Below are 24,361 nucleotides of genomic sequence, written 5' to 3'. Positions count from 1 at the left end.
ATATATGATCCCTTCAATACCTCGTGATCACACAGATTGGTGTGCTTCTTCCATGTGGGCTTTGTTGCTTCTGAGCTAGATGGCCGCTTGTTTACCTTCAAGCCTTTAAGACCCCAGACGCTATATCTTTTGATAGCTGGGCACCATCAGCTTTCTTCAACACATTTGCTTATGCACCCATTTGTCTTCAGCGATCGTATCAGGGAGGTGAGCCCACAATGATATGATTTTTTGTTCTTTGATGCCTGATAACTGATCCCTTTGGCACCTCGTGATCATGCAGGCTGGTGTGCTTCTTCCCAGGCACCTAATTTTACCACATAAACTGTGTTAAAAATGTGCTGAAAAACTTAGTTTATACTTGAGGATATACGGTTTAACCAATCTCCTGCTAATGGACATGCAAATGACTCTTTGTTTTTTCACTACCCAAACATTACAGATTGGTGTTACTATAAAAGTGGCAGATTTATGTCTTATAGTTTCTAAAGTTAAGAAAAATGCAACCCTTGCCCCTCCCTCCTCCCTGTCTCCAGATGAGGAGGGAGGCAGCTGAGATTGCAGTTGAAATTTTCCACTGAGGAGGTTGGGCTACAAAGACGAATGAGCCGTGTCCACACAGCCTCCAGTTGAACCTGCAAAGGCCTTGAACTTCCCGGGGACTCAAGTCAGCCAGAAGCTCAAATGTGCATCAGCCCAGCCTCTCAAGCCAATGCCTGCATGGGGAAGCACAGTGTTGGCAGCCCCGAGTTTAAAGCACATCTTCTGCACCACTGTCCTCTGACCTTGGAACTCCAGCCCCAGTAGGTCATGTTCCCCAGCAGGGGCTCCAGCCTCCATTCTTGGTGAAAAGAGCTCTTCTGGGGCCAATTAAGTGGATTTGTCAGTTATGTCCTAGGTACCTAGTCGCCAGCCCAGGAGAGTCCAGTGTCAAATGAAGCCCCTTTAAACTTGAGTGGTGATCAGAAACGAGTGCATATTGGCAAAAATGTGGAGTCCATTAAACTGGTTTTAGCTTTTGTTTGAAATACAAAATCGCACCTTCTCATTGAGAGGGTTGATTCTAGTGAAAACAAGTCCCCACCCACCCACCCAGATCAGGGACAGACCCAGTGCCTCCCCTCCATGATGCCCCTATGTCTCAGACTACTCAACTGTGAGCCCTGGGTCCCTGCCAGCCTGGTCCCCCAGGTCCAGATGGCTGAACACAGAGAAGTGCCGCCTAGAAGCACAACGTCATGGCCAACACTTGTGCCCCAGACCTGAGGCTTTGATGAACCAGTACAATTTCAAAACACTGACCAAACAAAACTAAAACATAAGAGACCTCACCTCGGATTGTCAACCAGTCATTTGGCCAAGTAAAGATTAGTGCCATTGACTAGCACATAAACCCCACATAGAAAATAAAAACATGTGAGAGAGGACAATACTTTCAGATAAAGGGGATGCCAGTGACAACCTTCCCATGACACTTCTCATGACATGGCGTGAGCCCATGGGTGAGTGTTTGACGTGGATGCCACACCTGGAGAGAAACACCAGGGCGTCCTTCAGCTAGATCCCCCAGCTCTGCGCAGACCGGCGGGCACATCCTCGGCTTCACTTGTCAGTGGAAACTCAAACCAAATTCCTTGCCATTGAATTCTTTGCCATTACTTGTGCTTACTCTCTAGTGTGTAGTGAACAATTTCATATTTTCACCACATCAAAGGTTCAGCTTCTAGGTACGGCTGGCACCCCTCCCAACCCCACAGCAACTTCCTACAGAATCAAAGCCTCTTCAAATTTACGATCCTTGGCTGGGACAGCATACCCAATAAAGCAAGGTAAGCATGAGCTTCCTTGTGCTTACTCATCTGGGATGAACAGCTTCACGTGTGTTGGTGGTAAACCCCATGTGAAATTGTTCGCCATAGATACTAAACACAAGGAAGCCCATGCTTACCTTGCCTTTTGGGTAGTCCACCTGTGAGTGGGGGGGAAGAGCAAGGCCCTGGTCCTCCCCAGCCAGCTTTGGCTCCTCAGCTGCTGGCAGTAGCCCTCCATGTGCAGAGGGAGAGGTGGGAGGGAGGCTGGGCCGAGGACTGGGCAGTGAATTGGAAAGGCCAGGGCGGTGTGACCTTTACAATAGTCAGGAGGGTTCCTGGCTCCGGAGACAAGCACAGCAGAGGAATTTAAGTGGTGTCTGGAGGATGAGAGTGCCGTTTGATTGGGTGCTTCTAGCATTTAACCAGTTGGTCCACAGTTGACAGACAAAAGTGGCTTTTAAAATTACAGACGAAGTTTCCCGAGCCCTTCACCTGGGAGGCTCCGTCATTCATCCCTGACCCCCCTCAAAGCTGTGTCTGGGTGACCCCACCTAAGAAAGGTTTACTGAGGACATTGGAGGTGCCAGTGAGCTGCTAGCATCGTTCCCAGGAAATAGGCCCCAGGGCCAGAAAGGAGTTGCTTGCTGGGAGAAGGCACCGCGGCCAGGCCAGTGAAACACGGAGGTTGAGGAGGTTTGCCTGCTACCCAACAGCCTTCTTGCTGTGAACACCTATTCTGTTCTCCACTCCGTGCCAACCGTACTCCCCACCCGCTGCAAACGCCTGCCAGAGAGGGTGGCCTGTGTCAATGGCGGAAACCAGTCTTCAGCAAAGAGCTCAGATACCCATTAGCAGAAAGGCAACACCTGCTGATTCTATGCTTGCCCCACGCCCACCTACTCACCCCGCCCCACCCCATGCCCATCAGAAAGCGTTTAGACCACTTGGTACCTGAGCCACTGTGCCCTGTCCCATCCCCACCTGCACCCCCACCCCCTTCCCACACTCTGTTTTCCTTTCTTTCACCCCCACTTCCCCACTCCACCAGGACCTGCTGAATCAAAATCTCCCGGTTTCTTACTGCTACGGTTCTTCCTCCCCAGAAAATTGGTCCTGAGAAGTAGGGACAGGGAAGCTCCCAGTGGTAAGGACAAGCTGCCTGAGTCCTCCATCTACATGAGCTATTGGGCCTCCATTCTCTCAGAGAGCTTTGGGGGTGGGCACACTAGGCCCCCTTTTTGGTTCCTCTGGTAGAAAGGGAGGTATCCCCCCACCCCATAGAACAGGGTTCTGACCTTCCCAGAGGCGGAGACACAGCAAGGATCCAGGACCCACGGGGGAGCTCGGGTCACAGCTCTGGGCCCAGCTTCCCTCGGGGCAGGGGCTGCCATGCCCAAGAGTGCAGTCGGCCACAGCTATCTCAGGGCAGGGGCTGCCCAGTCACAGCATGTCTGTGTCCCTGCCTGCATGGTGAGCAGAGGGCCAGGTGGACAGCAGTAATTGCGCATCTTCAGGGACGGCCCCACTCTCAGCCAGAGAGAGCCTGGCCGGAGTAGGTGGCCTGGCCCTCTGCCCCCAGGAGGACTGAGGCTCCCAGGTCCTGGGCCTCCCAAACTGCCTAGGCTCTGCTAATGTGTGGGGACCTGGGTCACCGCCTTCTCTTCCAGGGTGGGGAAGTCAGTGCTGAGAGTGGGTTTGGAGGAGAGCAATGAGGTCAAACCAAAGCCAAACTCACTGTCCTCACGTCAGTGCCGACTCCTAGCAACCCTACAGCACAGGGCAGAACTGTCCCTGTGACGTTCAGAGACTGACTCTTTACCGGAATACAAGACCCGTCGTGCTTGCTCGTGCCCTGAGTGCCATCACTCCCTTGTCCTCGTGGCTCCCCTCTGGAATGAGGAGGGAGGGGCTTGGACTAGGGGTGACCTCAGGGACTCTGCTCAATGACCCTCTCTTGTGTCCTAACACGCATGCGTGCACACACCCTCCTCCTCCCACCCCACCCCCAGGACTTCTGCCTGCCCTGCCTTCAGCTGTACCCTCCGCACGGAGAGGGCCAGGCGTCGTTCTGATGGGCATCCATTCTAATGGGCCCATTTCACTGGCCATTGCCCGTTCCCCGTTCCCCCTCCCACCCACAAGCACAGGAGGCTCATTAAAACAGAAGGTTGTTTGGGGCAGCACAAAGACTTCCTGGCTTGTGTGCAGTTCCGCCCGGAGAAAGGAAACTGGCTAGCAGCCTCCAAGGCCAGTGTCCTGGAGCAGTGGTAGGTCACAGACACGTTGGCTGCATCTGCCGTGGTTGCACCCATGTTTACAGGCAGAGGCCCCATGCCTGGGCTTTGCCAGGGCGCATGCATTGGCCAGGCTCCCAATGCCCGTCCGTCAAGGGAGAACCAGGGGGCCGCCATGGCAGGTAGACATGGTGAGCTCACACTAATAAGGGTCCAGTCACCCTAGTATAGACCTGGTTGGTTGGTGATGGGAGTGGGGGGGAGGGGAATGACCAAGACTTGGTGTTTTGGTTGGAGTCACTACTATAAATTATCCCCTGTTGGGTGTGTAGCTATGAATGGGGTGGGGGTGAGAGGGGGGGGAGTATGTAAAGTCCCAGCCAAATCATCACAGCAAAAGAAAGCCCCCGGGTGGTATAGTGTTGGACTGCCAACCTCAAGGTCTGCAGTTCGAAACCACCAGCCGCTCATCAGAAAGATGCGGCTTTCTGCTCCTGTAGAGTTACCGTCTCAGAGTCCCATGGGGGCAGGTCTGCCCTGGCCTATGGGGTCGCTATGAGTCGACAGCAACTCAATGGCAATGAGTTGGATCCTTTGAGAAAGGCAGTGGTTACTGGCCCGCCTCACTGCTGGGAGTGGCATGCTTATGCAAGGGCAGCTGAGCTCCCCACTCCCTACTCTGCTGCCCTGAGGGAGAGTCTCCTCCACCCCTCAGAGCTGAGCTGCAATGACAGGTCCCCCTGGGGGCCAGCGCAGTGGAGCTTGCACAAGACCACTGAGGAAGCCCCTGTTTGGGCCCTATTCCCACCCACATGCCAACGGCATCAGCTCCCCTCAGTGCCTCAGTCGTGTCCTTCTGCCCTCCTCCCCCTCTGTTAGCAAGCTCATTTATCCTGTAAGTCAATGTAGTTATTGAGGTCAGCAGGGTGCCAGGCATCCACGAGAGGTGCTGAGGAGGCAATAGAAAGCAGCAGAGACACCTCCCTCTCTGGGCCCTACCCATGCCGCCCCCAACCCAGCGTGTCCTTTCAGGGACTCCTCTCTCAGTTGGCCCGTCCTCGTGGTGAGTCCCAGTTCCTGTTCTTGTTCTCTCTCCTCCTCTAAGAGAGTGTGCGCCCACTATACCTTGCTCACCTAATCGCCACAGACCCTGGCCCTGGTCCAGGCCCTGAAGGGCAAAGATGTGGCAGTCCGCTGCCAGGAAGACTGACAGCCTTGACCAAGCTATGGGGTAATTCTCTTCAATCCTATCCAGTTTCTGGAGAAGTCCTGGTGGCATAGTGGCTTATTAATTAGGCTGTTAACCACAAGGTCAGAAGTTTGAAATCACCAGCTGCTCCAAGGGAGACAAATGAGGCTACCTACTCCTGTAGAGAGTTACAGTCTCAGAACCCACATTATTTCTTCTCTGCCCTACAGGGTCAGTATGAGTGGGAATCGACTTCATGGCAGTGAGGGGGTTTTTTTGGGGGGGGGGTATGTTTATTTGTTTTTTGAGGATTGCTATGAGACAAAATGGCTTGATGGTAATGGGCTGGGTTGGGTTTTAGTCATTAAATCCATCTAGCTGATCCCAGTGGCCCGACAACCCCACATGTTCAGACTGCAACCTCAGTCCCAGGATGGTCCCTGGGTACAGAAGTAGATCACCAGGCCTTTCTTCTACGGCACTGAATGGATTGGAAACACCACTTACTGAAACGCAAGCCATCGGCAAGCCCTCCTCTTCAGTGTTTGTTGCTGTGCTCTTGAGGTTCTCAAGGTCATGACCTCTTGGTAGCAGATCACCAGACTTACCTCCCAAGGTGCCTCTAGGTAGGTTGAAATGGTGGCCCTTCAGGCCAGGAGTTGACCATTGCCCTGTCACTGTGCGCCACCAAGCCGATTCTGACTCACAGCAACCCTGAGGACAGAGGAGGACTGCCTCTTGGGGGGTCCAAGGTGGCAATCTTTGCAGCACCCAAATGAGGAGCAGCTTGGGGTGGCAGAGAATGCCTTTCTGTTAGCAGCTGTTTGTGTACCCCTAGCTCCCCCAGGTTTCCTGGTGGAATGGTCACGTGGCCTCGCACTGAAAGATCACGACTCCACTCCAAAGACTGTAAAGCAGGAGCTGAGGCAGATTGCAGAATTATTCCTGACAGCCAAAAGGTGGAAGCAGCATGCATGTCTACCCAGAGTTAAACAATCGAACCAACAAAACATGGTCCATACTGACAATGGGCACGTCGTCCAACTTAAAGAGGAAGGCACACGGATGAACCTTGAAAGCATCCTGTTGAGTGAAAGAAGTCAGGCTCAAAGGGGCACGCATGTGCTCCCATGTCTATGAGGCCTCTGGAATAGGTAGATGCACAGAGACCAAAGTGAATCCATGGTTGGCGGGAGCTGGAGGCGGGGAGGGAGGAAGACTAGAGAAGAGCTGCTCAGGGAGCCCCAAGTTCTTGTTGGAGGTGGTGTAAAACTTTGGGAATGTGGTAATGGTTGTAAAACATGACCAATGTCATTGACATCACTGGCCCGTTCACTGGAAAGTGGTTAAAATGCAATGTTTGGTGCAGGTATTTACGCCACTGACATGCTTTTAAGAGAAGGAAGAGGATGTTGAGTGAGGAGGCAGCCAGTGGGAAGGTGGGGGGCGGGGGGCGCAGAAAGTATGGGAAGGTGAATTAGGATGGAAGTGGAGGCTGAGCCATGCTTACAGCTGACTCCAGGTCACCTTCCCCTGAGCCACACCCCCCATACACACACACACACCCCACACACAACAGTTGTCAGGTGATGTGAGGAGTGGGGAAGAGGCAGGGTCGGTGGTGAGACTCTGGCCTGTGGCTATGGAAGTGGAGGAAAGGCTGGGTCAATAGGAATGGGAAGTGGAGGTGACCAGACTTGGAGAGCCCCAGGTGAGCAAGCAGCGGAAGGCCTCAGAAAAGCCAGTGAGGCTGGGTCCAGGAAAGAACTATATTCAGGTGGGACAGTCCATCCAGTAACCATCAGAGCGCCGGGTCTCAGAGAGCCCAGCTAGGAATGCCAGGGTTTGATTGCTGCGGGTTCCCCCAGGGCTACACAGGGCCCAGTGGCAGTTGGCCTTCAGACACTGGGGGAGAGTGAGAAGCTGTGTACACAGGCATGATTGCTTTCCAATCTCGCCATGTTTGTCTCACCAGGGAGGGCGTTACTGGGCTCCATGCTTAGCCCTGGAAGAATTACAGCCGTAAGAGGAGCTGTCTCGCAAATGGCTCTGTGCTTTGTAACCATGGCCCAGGTCTGCCGGGAGCCTGGTGTGCAACTGAGGGGAGGTGGACGCCTTCTGGAGACAGGGCCATTTCTCTAGCTCTCCTTCACAAGACCCTGCAGAGGGACTTCAACATGGAGAGTTGAGTGGGCACAGCAGCCAGGTGGTGGGCAAGAAGGGTAACACACTTGATGCTGTCGGCTGAGCTCCCAACTCCCTCAAGTTCCTCAGACCCTCTCCTCCTGATGGGGCAACGTGGAGAAGGGGTTCAGAGCCTGCAGAGAGGAAAAGTCTCAGAGGGTCATCCTGATGCAGATGGGGTAAGAGTGGCCAGGGAGGACACCTTCACAGCCAGATATGAGCAGGAAGCAAGGGCCCTGGGATTGAGGAGGGGGCTGGGCAGTGGGGGTCTTGGGCATCTGCATGATTCATTGATGTGTTTGTTGTTTACAAACAAGCCACTCTCCTGCTGCCTTTGAGCCTGAGCCTGTTTTCACAATGTACAAAAGAAAAGCCAATGCTTTGAGAAGAACCCCAAATCCTACCCAGATGCTGAACCTGCCACCATAACCTTCTGGCCTGCCATGTTCCTTCCCAACAGCATCCGATCCAGACCTGCCGCCCTACTGTGCTGCTGGGTGGCCTGCATCCCCCACCCCACCCCCAGAGTCCCTCTCAAGTGCACTTGTCCAAAACTCACCAAACGACAAATGTGTCCAGTCCTGGAAGACCTTTCTGCCATCCTTTCAGTTTCACCTGGACTCTTTAATGGTGGCACTTCCTCCCAGTCGGGGATTTGTGCCCCATGCCAACCCTAGCTGCATCCTGGACTGTGTCCAGGGCAGTCAGTTTCCTCACCTGGGCTACCCCGAGAGGCAGGCTGGGCCAAGGGCAGGGCAGAGAGGCAGATAACTAAAACTTGGTTGTTGTTGGTAGTGGTCATGGAGTAGACCTCCCTCCCCCTATGGGGACCCCATGTTCAGTGGAACAAGCACTTCTTGGTCTGTGAGTGAGAACCCGGGGCCTGGAAGGCTCCTTTCTTGTTTGTAAGGGAGGGGCGGACCTGACAGCTGCTGGTGGCGCCTTGGTGCCAGGAAGGAGGTTGTGACCCTGAGCAGCGGCTGGGTGTGTGGAGAGAAAGGGGTGGATTTAGTTGGGTGTGATGGTGGCTTGGCTGTCATTGTCAGCACAGGGAGAAGTTGGCCGCGATTCTGGCCCATTCGTCCTTAAAATGGACCGCTCACTCAGCCCACAGGCAGACTCCGCTGCACGTGCTCTGCAGGCGGGAGCAGGCAAGAAGCAATTTGCCATGGGTCAAGATGTGGAGAGTCCTCACTGACAGATGCGGGGAGCCTGTGGAGAGGAAGCAGGCGAGGCTTGTCTCGCAAAGATCTGTCCTTGGACAACGCATCCATGATAGGGTTCTGTCTGAAAGATCATGTCGAGCAGCTCCACAAGTCCAAGAGAGAAACAGCCCATACAAGACGGGAATTTTGCACACCCCAGGATTTGGAACGCCACTCCCTCACATCTTGCATCTTGCGCTCTGCTGGGAAGTTCTCCCCACCCCCAAGCCCTGGGTAAAAGGGTGCTGATCTATGATAGCACCTCCTTCCCTCCCTCCTGCAGCAAGGCCCTGGGACAAGGTGTCAACCTGGGAAGTGAGGAACAGCAGCAGGGGGATGCCCAGCCCCTGACTCTGGCCTTAGAGACATGAGTGAGTTAACACAGGGCTCTGCCCAGTCCTGACCCAGATGTGCCCAGGGCAGTGGGAAGGTCATTCATCCTAAGGAACAAGAAGGGTGGAGGGAGGATCCAAGTGAGGATTCTTACTGCCCGCGTGGTGCTCTTTGATTCCAGTTTCCCCATGACTACAGTACGGACAAACTGGACCAGATAAGTCTGTGTGGTGGGGCTGGCCTGGGCCTTGTCAGGTGTTAAGCAGCATCGGTTCCTGCCCCGTTGTAACAAAGCCACACCCACTGAAGATGCACTCACGTGGCACAGTGTCACATGTCAGGCTACCAACAGAAAGGGCAGCCGTTCAAAACTACCCACTGCTCCTCCCTCAGGAAACAAAGGCGGCTTCCGATTCCCGTAAAGAGAGACCATCTCAGAAACCCCCAGGGGCAGCGCCACCGTGTCCTGTGGGGTCGCTGAGTTGGCAACAACTCGATGGCAGGGACTGAGAACCAGAAAAGGCCTCTTTGCACCACCAGGCCACTCCCTGACATCCCCGCCTGACCCCACACTCTCTGTCCACCTTCTGTTACAAGCCTCAGCACCTCCACATCCCCCAGGGGGTTGCCCCAGCCCACTCACTCTGCTCTCTGAAATGACCCCTTCTCTCCTTGACTTAAGAACCCCATCCTCGATAAAACAAGCCAGGTTATTGTTGTTTGATCGTCCATCTACCACCATCTCCTCCGTGTTCTCTTCCCCTTCGCTGCAAAACGCCGTTAAGCAGCTCCTCTCTGCCTCTTTGCCTCCCACTCTCTCTGTCTGGTGAGGCTTTCTCTCCCCAACATGCGGTGAGACATGCGAGGGGCCAGACGTGTTGCCACCGCCTGTGGTCCTGCCTGAAAGGGCTCTGACCTGAACCCTTCGCAGCACAGAGCAGAGATGCATCCTCCTCAGCAGTGGTTTCTCTCACCCCCACCCCCCCTCTAAACACTGGCAGTGCTGGGGCTCAGGTCCACTCTGCATGCACACATGCCCCACTGACCTCCGCTGGCCCCATGGCTCTACATGCCATTTACACATTGATGAAATTAGAAGTTGGCCCTCCAGGCCAAACCCCACCCCTGCTTCAGACCCACACAATTCAACCCCTCTGCCCAGGGCTTCAATAACAATAGTGCTTAGGGGTTTACTCCCCCAGCCTACCTACTTGACCAGACCCCAACGCTCCTCATTCAGTCAATATGAGCCTGTATCCCACACCCGACTGCTACCCCAAATCTGCTGGCCTCTTGGCCACACCTGGATCTCTGAAACTGACTCCTCCAGGTAGCCCCGCCCCAGTGCCAGCCTGTGTGCCACCCCTCTGCCTGCCCCCCTCCTCCCCTCGCCAAGAGCCCCAGTAGCACTCCTGAGTCCCCTAGTCCGGAAGCGCTGTTGGAGTGAGCGCGTGGCGCACACCTGCTTAAAGAAACGAGAGGGAAGCTGGCGTGGGGTGTCTGAGAATGCTTTCCTTGTCCTGAAAGCCCACACATGAAGAGCGGTGCCTCCCCACCCTACCCCACCCCCGGCCTGGAACTGCACAGGACAGTCTCGGGGAGGATGGAGCCACCTGGGCCACCCCTCCCCACCACCACCCACCCCAGGCCTTCTCCGTTTCCAGGGAGGGGGTTTGGCTCAGCCAATGCCCAGAGGTGGGAGTCACTTTAGTCTTCAGCTTAAACCCCTCCCGCAATGGCGCCTAGACTAACATCCAGACTCCACACGGCAGCGGGCCTCCCGAGCCCAACTCCTGCCCACACACAGCCCCAGCTCATCGCCTTCTTCTCCAGCTGTGATTTCCAGAACTTATCCTTGCAGCCGCCCCACCCTCGCCCAGTGTTACATAACTGTCACCACTGGTGATCTGTAGACGTTTTCATCACATCACCCGCGCATAGAAACCCAGTACTCGGAGCCCATAATCTCCACTGCCCCCTCCCCCAGCCCTGGTAACCACACCTGCCTGGCTCTCAGTGCGTTTGTTTGCTCTAGCATCAGGGGTCCTCGAACTTTTTAACCAGGGGCCAGGTCACTGTCCCTCAGACCCGTTGGAGGGCCGGACTATACTTTTATAAAAAAAAAAAACTATGAACAAATTCCTATGCACACTGCACATCTCTTATTTTGAAGTAAAACAAACACCCTGCGGCCTGGACAAATGTCCTCCGCGGGCCGCGTTTGAGGACCCCTGGAGCTGGTCCGGGGAGTGGTAGTGGTCACATAGTAGTTTTCCTTTACAAACCTTGTTCTCACCTCTGCCCTTCCCCACCCTGCCTTTCCTAGCTCATGCCCATATCAGCAAATGACAGCCCTGCCTCACTTCCGCCAGGGATGCATCCTCCCCGACCACCTCCCTATCCATCAAGTGGGTGCAGCTGAGCTCCCTGACACATTACCGGTTTACTTTGTGAGGAGGGGGCCCCTAGGGGCACTGGGGGAGAGCAGGGACCCTGGGTGCGGAGACCCCCCTGCTAAGGCCCTGGGGTGGGGTGAGGCAGAGGGGACGTGCTCCAAAAGGACCAGGGGGCCTGAGCAATGGGCGTCTCTCTTAGAAGAAGGTAGCTGGCAGGAGCTCCGGGGCACGGAATTCCTCCTCGGGAATTAATCCGACCAGTGGAGCGAGCAGGAAATTGGAATTGAAAACAAAAACATGTAAAACCGTCTCCCCAAAAGTCTGCTGCTGCCTGTTGACAAAGCAGGCCCTGACTTGGCGTTCTCGAGAGAAAGAGCAATTAAACAGAACGTGCCTTCCATTCGAGCCTGCGCTGGCAGACCTCCCAAGTGGCTTCTCTCCTTTGCATGTGTGAAGCCGTGCCCCCCATTCTGAGGGCAGGGGGCAATGGAACAAGGTACTGGGTGGCTCGCTGCACTGCCCAGGCTGCCCCTCCACTGCACACACCCCACCCAGAGAACTTTCAAGAATGGCCTAGAGAGAAGACGTGTGTGCGCCTCTTCCTGGTCAGTCACTCGTAGGCCATAGCTAGTCACTGAAGAGACCAGCAAACAGAACTCTGTCTAACCTCCGTTTCTGATCAAAAGCGGTTCTTAGATGCTATCTGCTCCGACTCGCGGTGACCTGCCCAGTCCCCACAGTCGTCTGGCTAGAGCCAGTCATTGCCCCACTCTGTCAATCCATCTCTTCGACGCTCTTCCTCTTTTCTCCGACCCTCCACTCTCCAAGCATGATGCCTTTCTCCGGGGACTGGTCTCTCCCCATAACATGTCCAAACTGTATGCGAGGGAACGTTGGCTTTCTAAGGGAGCCCTCTGGCTGCGCTTCTTCCAAGAGAGCTCTGTGTGTCCTCCTGGCATCCACGGTGCTTTCACCCCCCACTCCAGCGTCATCATTCAAGCCTACCCGTTCCTCGGCAGTCTTCCGGATCCACCGGCCACTTTCTTCTACACATGAGGAGGTGGAAAATACCGTGGCTAAGGTCAGGCCCACCTCAGCCCTCCGGGTGGCATCCGGTGCTCGACCATGTGGTAAAGAGGGCCTGCGCAGCAGATTTGCCCAGTGCCACCCATCGTGTGGCTTCTTAATGACGGCTTCCGTGAGCAAGTAAAAGGAACTCCGGGACCGCTTCCGTCTCATCCCCGTTTACCGTGATGTTGGTTATTGGTCCAGTTGTGATTTTCTTGTCTTTACGTGGAGTTGTACTCCATGCTGGTGGCTGCAGTCCTTGATTTTCACCTTTCAGGAAGCAAGGTTGTGCCATCTTCCTATCACCGGCTGTTGAGAAGGCTCCTCTGGCCCTGAAGCCGAGTTCTTCCTATTGTCTGGCTCCTAGGAGTATTTGCTCAGCATGCAGCTTGAACACGTGTGGTGAAAGACTGCAGCGCTGACATACACCTTCCTGATTTTATACCGTGCAGTATCCCTTTGTCTTATCTGAGCGGCTGCTTTCTCCAGTTCCCAAACTAAAATACAAACTCACTGCCATCGACTTGATGCCGATTCGTAGCCACCCCATAGGACAGGGCAGACCTGCCGTGTGCATTTCTGAGACTGTAACTCTTTACAGGAGTAAAAAGTCCCGTCTTTCTCCCCAACAGTGGCTGGAGATTTCAAACTGCTCGTGTTGGAGTTAGCAGCCCTTGCTCTACCCCAGGGCCTTTGCACCAGCCATTCTCTCTGCCTAGAATGTTCTATCTCCCCATCTGTGGACGGGTTGTTTCTTCATGTGGTTCTGATCTCTACCTAAGTGTCTCCTCCTCGGAGAGACTGCCCCTGACTTCCACCTCCACTTCCTACCACATGTTAGTTGGCCTCCCCTGCTAGTTCTCTCTTGGCATCTTGATTTTTCCATCCTTAGTACTAATTTTACTGTTCAATGTATATTTTCTCACCGCCTACTCTGAGACCCCTTCCCTAATAGGCAGGGAGTCTGGACCCAGACAATAGTGAAAGAAGAAAAGGCAGTGGGGTGTGTGGGAAGAATTGAGGCAGAAGTTGGATTTCCTCTTGTCAAGAAGTTCAGAGGATTCTGATTGGGTGACTTGGCCTCTATGAGGCTGCTTCCACTTAATTTCTTCAGTAAAAATATAAAGTGTCTTCTTTGTCTCCCAAAGAGGCACATTCACAGTTAAGATGTATGCCTCATCCCCCCAGGTCTGTTTGGCGGGCAGCTCTTCCCAACATCAATGAGGGTACCATGTTCTGTCTGCCAACTGAACTCCCGACCGCAGGATCTCTTGGAGAGGGGAGGGGAAAGCGTGGGTGGTGTGGCCAGGCATATTCCCATGCCATTGGTCAGCTCCATCACTTGGCCCCTCCTGGCTCCACGGGAGGGTGAGTGACACTCTTAATGAGGATGCAGCAAAGAGGAAAAGGAACAGCCTTTGGGAACGCACAGCGTGACATCTTCTTGCTGGTTGGAGAATAGCCATCGTCATTGACAGCTTGTCCGGAAGCTTCTGGGTTCAGCCTGTGAGCTCCTCTGTCTGTGTATGTTCTGAGCAGCCAGGGTATAGCTGGAGCCCCTGAGTGGTGCAAACAGATCAGACCTCCACTCCTCACCGAAAGGCTGGCACGTTGAGCCCACCCCGAGGCACCAAGGAAGACAAACCTAGCTCCCGCGGGGCCACAGTCTGGCGAAGCCTGAGAAGCAGCTTTGCGCGTATTCAAGGGGCCGCCAGAAGCAGGAATTGACTCAGTGGCAATGAACAACGGTGTCTTTGCACAGCCAATAGTGCACTGTCTCCAAGGTAAAGCCAGCGACGAGGATGCTCTTCCATCCTGCACAGAAGTGTACCATCGCCTTTGGGCGTAGATTCGGGATCGCGTTAGGATGGACAGCCAGGTCCCAGCTCTGAGAAAGCGCCGGGCTGGGGAGAGACGTGGGCTGTGTGAGAGACATGTGGCTGAGCCAGGCTAACAGCGGGCCAAGGGTGCAGGATATGAGACCCCCACACCCTGCTGACTAGGGGACTCTGGGATTGCCACCTTGATACTGAACGCTTCTTTGTTCCTTCCCAAGCTTGGACACCCATCCCCCTCTTCTGCCTGCTCCCTTGTGACACCTCAGGGCATCCTGGGAAAGTGATGTCCACCAAGCCCAGCTCTGACCTCCCTCTCCTCTACACAGCAGTCACAAAACAGCACTAGACCAGGCTGGCTTTCCTTTCTCTTCAACTTTGACCACGACTTGGGTGAGGTTCACAGAGGCCATCTTCAGTTTTCTCTCCAGCCATCCGCACACACCTGATTCCACTGCGGTCCCCTCCATGTAACGTCAGCTATTCCACCTCCTCCCTCCCTGTGCTTCCTGGTTCCATCCCTTCCTCCTGCCCAGCCCTTCTGCGCTCTGTCCTGGGGTACATGCTGCCCTTTCCATCCCAGAGGGCGTGTTGTAAACTCATCTGTTGTTTGACAGATAATTGAGCCAGCGGGGGTGAGGCCAGTTCCTGACCTGAAGAGTCACCAAGGGCCACAGTCTCAGGGGCCTCGCCAGTCTCATCCAGCTAGTTAGCTAGCCCCTCATGATTTGAGTCCCAGGCTGACACTTGTTGAGCTGGGGACCTGGCCCTGCCTTCTACGCCTACCCTTCAGGACCCAGCACTGGACCACCGCTGGGCTCTCCCCGGAGAAGGGAACCAGCCACTGAAGGAGTCTGGACTCCTGGCCAGGGAACTGGGGACAGCTGCAGGTCCCTACACCCCCTCCGCAGGGCGGACCCCAGATTGCCAGGCCTTGGGTCCATTGGGCTGAGCAGTGTATTCCCGCTGCCTCCTGGCACATAGCAAACGCGCATACACAATTATCGCAGGGATACTGTCCAACTGTTCATTTGATCAAACCTATTTACGTCCCTGTGTGCACTGAGAAGACTGTGACGTGCCGGGGATATAAAAGGAATGCAACCATCCCACCTGTGCCGTCCTGCAGCTTGCACGCTTTTACTTGGTAAGTAAACCGTACCGCCGGCTACAGGACCACAGTGAACAGAAGCCGGCTGAAAGGAGTGCATTACAAATCTGTGGGTAATTAACTAGCCCCCAAATGAACCTAGCAGGTGGACTAGAACGAGGGAAGAACATGAGAATCCAATGAGGCATCAAGCTCCTGGAAGTTTGGGGCCCACGTGTGTCTCTTCCGATGTGAAAGGGAGCAACGAGAAGGCCGGTCCAGAGCCACCGCTGCAGGCTGACACCCGGGAGTTTCCGAGGAAGTCTGCCGGTTTGCAGGAGGCAGGGAGGGTGACAGAAAGCACCAGCTCCTCCTGCAGCTGCCCCCTCCGGTGACTGCAGGGCACCACCTCATCGGCTCTGCCAACACCAGGTGACGTCCGAGGTCCAGGACAGGGTGAGGTGGTGCCTGCGCCCCCGCAGGCCATCAGGCACCAGGCACACATGCACTCTGCCTGTTTCTCACATGAGGCACCGTCACAGTGCGGCCCAGACACCCGGCAAGCCCAGACCTAGGGGTTTGTCACAGCTCCTCTGACGGATCTCAGGTCACCTGAGGGGGCTGTTTCAGACTTGTTGCTTCTCACTGCCACCATGTCATACACAGTGGAACAAAACACTGCCCAGTCCCGTGCTAGCCCCCTCCCCTCCACCCATCCGATGATCAGTTGCAGATCAGAGCAGTGTGATCAGTAGGTTTTTCACTGATTGGTGCTCAGAAGTAGATTGCCAGCCCTTTCCCCCTAGGCTTAGTCTGGAAGTTCCGTGGAACCTATTTCACACCATAGCAACACGCTAGCCTCCAATGACACAAGCTGCCTTCCAGCCCAGTCCTACTTTAAGCAAGATAAGCACTCTTCCCCCGAAGCCTCAGTGCCTGTGTTCCAGCTAGAACACGGGGAGATGGGGCTGCCACTACAGGAGTATGTGAGGGCCTGGTCTGGGGTCCCCTCTCCAAACTGCCTGAATTCCAAACAGGCCCCAAGCCTGAGTCTGGCCTTTGAAGCTCTGTCAAAAACTATGTGCTGGCAGCATGATGGAGCCTTTGAGCAGGGTCTTTTCCACCCAGGACACTGTGTGGAAAATGACAGAAGTCCAGGTGGAGATGTGCCCCAGGAATGTTTCTGACCCAAGGAAATCAACTGCTGTAAAGGAAGTTGGCGGAATTTGATTTCTATGGCTATACAGCGCCAGAGTCCGGCCTGCCAGGGTGCTGATGAGTCTATGAGTGTCTCATTGAGTTCAAGTCAGTGTGAGAAATAGCACCTGAGATTAAGGGAGCTTGGTAATAGAAACTAAAGCCCAGTTCTCCAGCGATTGCCCTTGTAACGGGCCTCAGGAAGGATGTTTGTTTGCCTGCTCGTGGTCATCCCATTAATCCCCGTGGCTGCCACCCCTTCTCACCCAGCTCCAAGGAAGAGGGGGGACATCCGCATGTCTGCTGGAGGAGGCCCAAGGTTGTGTCTGGGAAATGGGGTGTGCAACTGCTCACGTCTGAAGTGAACAGAGAGAGGCTGAGCCACCCAGGGGCCGGCTGCTGGCCAGACTTGGCCTCAGCAGGCCTACTGCCTGCTAGACCCCTAAGCTCGGGCCTGAGGATCCTGCAGTCCTACCTGCACTCCCACTGCCCGACATGCCACCTTATTCAAGCTCCCTGAATTGATCCCTCCCTCCAGGTCTGCCTTGTATTAAGCAGCCCAACCTGAGTGACATCATAGCCGTGTGACCCTGAGGAAACAAGCGCTTAGTGGGAGGAGCTGCCGCGCCAATAACTCGTGTTTTGTAACCACTGCTGGGCTGACCCAGGTCTGCTGGGGGACCTGGTGTGCCACGTCCCAAAAGCTAAGGGGAGATGGATGCCTCCTGGAGACAGGGCCATTTCCCCAGCCCACCTTCACAAGAACTCACAGAGGGGCTCCAGCATGGAGACCTAAGCAAGCACAGCAGCCAGGTGGTAGGCTAGGAGGGAAATACACCTGGCTGCTGTCGGCTGATGGGTCTCGAGCTTCTCAGACCCGCTCCAGTAGAGAAGGGGAGTCGAGGCTGCAGAGACAGCTGGGTGCAGGTGGGAGTAAACAGGAGGCCATCCCTGTGGACAGATGTGAGCATGAAGCTGGGATCTTGGAGCTAGAGGAGGGGGCTGGGCAGTGCTGATCCTGAGTGTCCAGGTCACCGATATCAAGAGTACTGGCCCACAAGCAAGGGTTCCCCAAACTGTGAGAACCCCCAACTCCCTTGCCCATCCTGAAGACCCAATTGGCAAGCAGCTTCTCAATGCCAGTTGTCATAGCACAGGGCTTCAGCTGTGTGGAGCAGGCCTGTGAACAGGACGAGTCGTGGAAGCCAGAGCAGGGCTGTGGAGCTGTACTTGGCCAGTCTAAGGGCCACAGGGAGCCACTGGTGGCTTTGGAGCAGGGCAGTGACAAACCATGTACTGACAGGCAGGCGGGGACAAGCAGCCTTACTTACAGGCAGCAGAGCCTAACTGGGGGTGGGGGTGAGGCCAGCACTGCACTCTGGCTGTTGAGGCGGAGGAAGATTCCGGAAGGAAGCTTCAGTGGGAGGAGCATCTGCTGGTGCCGCCCCTGGAGAAGGCGCTTGTCCCTCCAGAGGCAAAGAGCAGAGGCAGATGGCCCTGGGGGCGTGTGGAGGCACAGTTGGCAGCAGCCAAGTAGGGTGTCCACAGGACGTCCATTGAGGATCACCCATTCAGAGTCCCAGAGCCCAAAAGTGAGATGGGCCCCCCACTGGATCCACCAAGCCCAACCCCTCAATTTACAGATGATGAGACTGAAGGCCAAGGACAGGCAGGGACAAAAGCCACTCAGCATGTCTCCTACGCCAGTGTTCTGCCCTGATCACTGGACACCCACGTCCTTCTATTGTCTCGTCCTCCCTCTCCCAGGAGGTCGCCTACCCATCACCCCCACTTAGTGGGCCAGGAGGGCCGCCCACCAAAGGCTTGCTGAATAATCAACAGCAGGGGCTGAGGCTGAAAAAGGAGGCTTGGGAGCCATAAATCTCTTCAGATTTTTAAAAGGAACTGGGGAATATTGACATGAGTTAAATCCAATAAAACATTCATTTAATTAAACTTTAAATGATCCAAATATTTGCTGTTTGGTTAATATTTGTGTAGCTGACAGGAGCAGAATTATGATGGTTCTGTCCGTATCCATGCATTCTAATTTTGCTTGGGTGTTGCCGTGTAAAGTGCCGGTCTTCACACAGACAGACGGGGTGCACTCAGGACACATGCACACCCAGCACTCACATAGGGGGCCCACGGGCCCACCTTTTTCTTTATCTGTTTGGCCTTTGGTTTGTTCATAGAATTTTTTTACCCACATAGGCCCTTTCCAACCCTTTTCTCTAAAAATATAATTTGGGCCTCCAAGAGAAGGGGCCGTGCTCCCGCAGCCTGCTGGTGTGGTGGTGACGCACTACCACGAGGGCTCTTCAGGAGAAAGGAGGAGCTTTCCACCCCGGGAAGGAGTTGCCGTTTTGGAACCCACAGGGGCCGTTCCACCCTGCCATATAGGGTTGCTATGCATTGGAATAAACCCCATGGCAGTGAGTTGGAAGACCCCACCTGCCTGCCCAGCCCCACCCTACCCCCTTTTCCATCTTCCAGAACCTCTAAAGCAGCGACCTGTGGGTCGAGACTCCTTTAGGGGGTCAAACAACCCTTTCACAGGGGTCCTCTGATTCATAACAGTAGCAAAATGACAGGAAGTAGCAATGAAAATAATTTTATGGTTGGGGGAGTGGGTCACCACAACATGAGGAACTTTATGAGATGGCCGCGGCATCAGGAAGGTGGAGACCCACTGCTCTAAGGTACTGGTTCTCAGGTCTCAGGGTACCATGGAAGCCCCTGGAATACTCGTTAGAATCTAGTGTCTATCAGTGCTGGGCAGGAGTTGGGTGTTTTGTTTTTTTTCACACTTGCTCAATGTGATGCTGCTGATTGGGAGCCACGTTTGAAAACAGCAGCTCTAGGACCCAGGGCAAGCTGTGCCTCCTCCAGGTGCACCACCCTGATTGTCAATTTGGTCTTTTTATTGTGGCCATCCTGGCAACTGACTAGTCTTGGGTCGCTAACCTGACTTCTTCACCGGCGTCATCCACTGGCCACTGAGAGAAAGATGCAACGAAATGCCCAGTCTGAGCCGGGAGTTGTAGCATGCCAGGTATCCCACCCCGTGGCCCCAGCACCTCTCCAGGCTGGCGGTCTCTGCTTTCTGCTCTGAGAGCTTCTGGTTGCCTTTCTTCGCCGAGGTGAGGCCTGTGCACTCTTGTGCCAGGCGGCCGCAGGCTGCCCGGGTCCTTTTAGCTGGGAATGCCGCTATCCGCCCCACGGGCACCCCACACCACGCAGTTCCGTCAGTCCCGGGCCGGTGGTCGGGTCTGCAGACCTAGAATGCCGAAGTGCAGAGCCCCCACCCAGAGGCAGATTTTAAGTCCCCGGGCATAACTTGAGCCCATAATTCTGCCCACCACATGCAGTCTCACAGGTAGAAGAAGAGCCCCCCCCACCCAACCTCGATCTTCCTCTCCTCCACCCCAGTGTCTCACTCCTTATCCTTCCTCATCTTCCTGGCTGACCGGCCTCCTCTCCTCCTACACCCACCCGCGTGGAGACTCCCAGAAAGGAGACTCTGGGCTCTGAGCAGAGGGCCGACCCCAGCAGAGGACTCTGGGAGCTAGGCCATTTAGTGACTTCCTTCTCCCTTCCCCCTCTCCTCACCTGGATCCTGCTCTCCAGTAAGCCGCAGGACTCATGCTCGAAGAGAGGACCTGAGAGGCCTCACGCTGATGTTGGTGAAATGTTAGGCTGGCCTCGGCCATGTCCATCTCACCAAGCTGGTCTGTACTGCGCTCCTTCCCGACAGTCAAATCTGCTTCCTGCCCTTGCACCCTCCCCCTGGCCTAGTGACCCCTTTCCTTTCCCACCCCCATGGTCTTGACTCTGGCCTGCCCTGCCCCTGAAGGTACAGTGCACAGCTGCCTCTTGTGGTAACAAACCAACCACTGCTTCCTAGGGAACCCCTGAATCACAGCGCCCAATACCCAACTCCAGTTTGTGGGGACACACCTGTCAGGGTCTCCCAGTTCAAAGAGAGCTCTCAGCATGCTTGCTGGCATACCTGAATAGCTACCAGCTCCCAAGCATGCGGCGCTAGCAAACCTCATCTCTGCTAATGCCCCATGCCCAGAACAGGGGAGACAGGGGCCATCAGCAAGCTGGAGACTGCTCCCCAAGCCTGGTTTCATCTTGACAGTTGAACAGCCTGAGTTTGGTGAGTTCTCTTTTCTCCCCCCCCCCCCCCATAAATCCTGAGCATTTTTTTAAAACATGAGAACAGGGGCATATTTAGGCCCTTCCCTTTTTGCCTGAAGAATGATCAGTCTGAATGCCAGGTATCAAGTGTGAAACGGCAAGGGTTAATCATTTGTGCAGCCTGGAGTTCACTTCCAAAAACCAAAGGCTGCCACACGCGGTCGAAGAGCACAAGTCCAAGCCCAAGTCCCCAGAATCATCAGACAGGAACGAACCTTCAAAGGTCAGCTAGTTCATTCCCAGACTTCAGACAGTGCAACCTTTAAATTGCCCCAGATGGATGAGAAGCCTGTCGGCCCACCCAGCAGACCTTGACTGCACTTCATTAAGCCTGGGGGGGCTCTGAGCAGGGGCACACAGCTGGCTCTCTGGTCTCTTGCGATGGCCCATGAGACCCCAGCAGCTCACATCTCGGCTCAGAGTCATAACCCAGCTGTCTCCTATACCCTAGAGCGGTGGCTCGTGGCCTGTTGAGACTCATGAGCCCTTAAAGGATCTGACAGGAAAAAAATGTGTATCTATAAATTCCATGTGAATGCTGTAAACAAAGGAGGCCTGGTGGCGCTTGTGGTCAAAATGAGGTTGCTAACCACAAGGTCAGTAGTTCAAACCCACTAGCTGCTTCATGGGAGAACAAGGAGACAGTCTACTTCCATAAAGGTTACAGCCTTGGAGTCCCTCTGAGCAAGTCCGTTTGTCCTAAAGGGACACTGAGAACAAGTCAATTCAACGGGGCAGGTTAGTTGGTTTGTGGATACCATATATTCTCTAGTATAAGCCAACCTGAGTACCAGCCAAGGCACCTAATTTTACCACAAAATTGCATTAAAAATGTGCTGAAAAACTCGGCTTATACATGAGTATATACGGTAACTTGGAAGCCCCACCTGGGCTCCTCCCCATGAGCCAATCGCCCTGGGTCTGCAGCTGATTGTCTTCTCCTTCTCCGCAGAAGTGATTCAGCTTAGCTTGGCCCCTGAGGAGCGGGTCAGAGTGACCACAGTGACGGTGGGGCTGAGCACGGTGCTGACCTGTGCTGTCCGCGGAGACCTGCGGCCACCCATCGTCTGGAAGCGCAACGGACTGACCCTGAACTTCCTGGACTTAGAAGACATCAATGTAAGTCACCTGTCATTTGTTCTAAGCTGAGGGCCTCTCTGGGTGAAAGAAGGCCGTACTACTCGCAGTGACAGGGGCAGTTCTCTCGTCGTAACGCCCCATCCCTGCTGCCTCTCAGGCCTGAAACCCAAGCCCCCCATATGCAGAGAGCAGTGGCGGGGTAGCCATATGACGGGTGGCCATGCCCAGGATAAGCTAAAGGGGAGTTGACCAGAGATGCCGTGCTGGGTCAGGAGGCCTCTGGGAGGGGCCTGCTTTAGGAAAGGTTGGAGGGGAGGGCTTGGAGAGGAATGGTCTGTGTGTGGGGAGCTATGTGACTTTAGTGGAATGGCCGGGAGAGAGGTATGGCCCTGCAGGAGGTGGGGTTCTCTAGAGCAAGGAAGAGCCCATCTGGCTGGGGAGCTTCAGAGGGGATGCTGGGCCTTAATGCTGGGTGGGATGTGGACTCTGCCCATGAGGGCAGAGGCATGCTCCATGGAAGGCAGAGGTGAGCTGACTCTTTGGCCAGGTTGGTTGGAGGTAAGGTGCCAGGTGAGTAGGTGGAGGGAAAGCAGGTCAAGGCACCTTGCCTTGATGGCCTCATGCGCTGGGTGAGGGCGTGGGTTTGCTGAATTGAGTGGTTCTGTGTCGAAGAAGAGGGCAGCTGAGCCCATATAACCTGACATAATAAGCAGGTGGAGTATTTCTGTTCTTTGGGGAGACAGCCAGCTTGGGTTGGGGGCCCCAGCATCCACCTCCCCACCCCCATCCCTCCTGCTGCACTAGCTTTGAGCAGGTTGTTAACTCACTTAACCCTCAGTGAATTAACCTGTGAGAAAACATTCTCCTTGTCAAGCATTTGCATGATCGCCGCCTATTGGCCAGTGAGGGTTAGAAGGAATAATGCAGGTGCATTGATTGGCCCAGGGGTGGAGTGGCTTCCCAGAAGTTCATGTGAGAGACAGCGTCGCCCATGTAGGGAGCTGCCAAGGTAGCTGACAGGTCTCAGGCAGGAGAGGGACCCCCTCCTTGGCTCGGGACAGCTGCTGTGCCATGGAATGCTTGACCCAGAGGAGGAAGACGAGTGCATTGGTTGAGTGGTCAGTTCTGCTAGCATCTCTAAGAGGCTGGTATAGGCACTGGGGCCAAGGGAGCTCTCTGTGTGGTCCCATGTGTTGAACTACCACCAAGGAGCAAGATACACCCCCAAAAGGAGAGCTTCATAGCTGGAACCCCATTCCAACCATCAGAACTTCCCTGCAATGGAGTGAACTACCACAGGAGGCAATGAGCTCCCCATTCTTAGAGTCATTCAAGCTGAGCCAGGGACTGTAGCCAGCAATGCTGTGAGGTGACTGCTAGCCACCAAAGGCAACTAAACTCCATGCCTTTGATGGTCCCTCTGATTCTGAGACTGGGGAGACAGGCCCAGCAGGAGTTCTGCAGGCTAGCCTGGAGCCAGGACCCCTGCCTAACTGAGCCTGGAGATCCTGGGGCGCACATCTGGGAAGAAGAGCCGCTCCGGAGGTTGTGCTCCTGCTCCCCACTGGTCATACCGGGCAGGATGATTTCCTTGCAGTTGCCCCACCATGGTGAATGGGTCTGTGTCATGCACATCTCTGACTGGCCGTGCCAGCACAACCCTGGTGGGGGCCTGAGTGTGCGGAATCCTCGTCCTCTGAGCCTGAAACAGCCAGGGTTTGTCTGAGATCTTAGCAAGCAGGTACGGGTAGCTGTCTAACGAGTAGGCCTGTGTGTACACCGGGTGCACAGGTTTGTGTCACAAAGGTTCTCGGCACATGTTTCTGACATGGGGACATCAGCTACAGAGCCATCTGGTCAGAGGGAGTGAATGGGAGCCAAGACGAGGCGCCGTGCCTGTCTGAGCACCCCTGCGCACTACTTGGTGCTCCTCTTAGAAGCTGTGAGAAATAAAGGCGGCAGCAGAAGGCCCCCTAATGTACTTGCCATCAGTTAATTAAATTATCATGAGTGTTCTTCCCCTCCCTCGTACATGCCTCGAGCGCCAACTCAATTGCATTTCTGCTTTTCTCAATAAGGTTAGCAATTTGGGTAATTGTGGGTGCAACAAGAGATTAATGGCCCCTCATTACAAAACACTTGCTGCTTGTGGTCAAGTCAGCAGCCCACAAACAGGAGGGCTTGGTGCTTCTTAGCAACCCCCACGAGAGGGCGCCGGTCCGAGCCATCCCTGCTGGGCTCCAGCCTGTGTGGACCTGCGTGTTCACAAGCCAGCTCACATGCACACGCACACTCTCAGAGAGGAAGGCAGCTGGTCTGCAGCGCAGGCAAGGAAGTCGAAGGGGACTGGGCTGAAGTCCCTGCTGTGCTACTTGCTAGTGAGTGACCTTGGAGAGGATCCTTAGCTTTTCAGTTTGCTCATCCGTGTAATGGGATAGATAATAGTGTCTCAATCGTACGATTAGATTCGGAGTCATAGCAACCTTATGTAAGGTTTTCAAGGCTACATGGTTTGTTGTTGTTGTTGTTGTTG

The 24,361-nt window shown here is 54.8% G+C and overlaps 1 pseudogene; it reads left to right on the top strand.

Moving 5' to 3' along the window:
* LOC142440119 (protein MIX23-like) overlaps positions 1 to 21,991 on the top strand; it is a 79,769-nt pseudogene extending 57,778 nt beyond the window's left edge.
* The last annotated feature ends 2,370 nt before the right edge of the window (positions 21,992 to 24,361 follow it).

Source organism: Tenrec ecaudatus, chromosome 2 (genome assembly GCF_050624435.1).
Source record: "Tenrec ecaudatus isolate mTenEca1 chromosome 2, mTenEca1.hap1, whole genome shotgun sequence".
NCBI classification, from domain to species: domain Eukaryota; kingdom Metazoa; phylum Chordata; class Mammalia; order Afrosoricida; family Tenrecidae; genus Tenrec; species Tenrec ecaudatus.
Note: the sequence above shows the minus strand (reverse complement) of the source record. Positions and strands in the feature narration are given on the sequence as shown.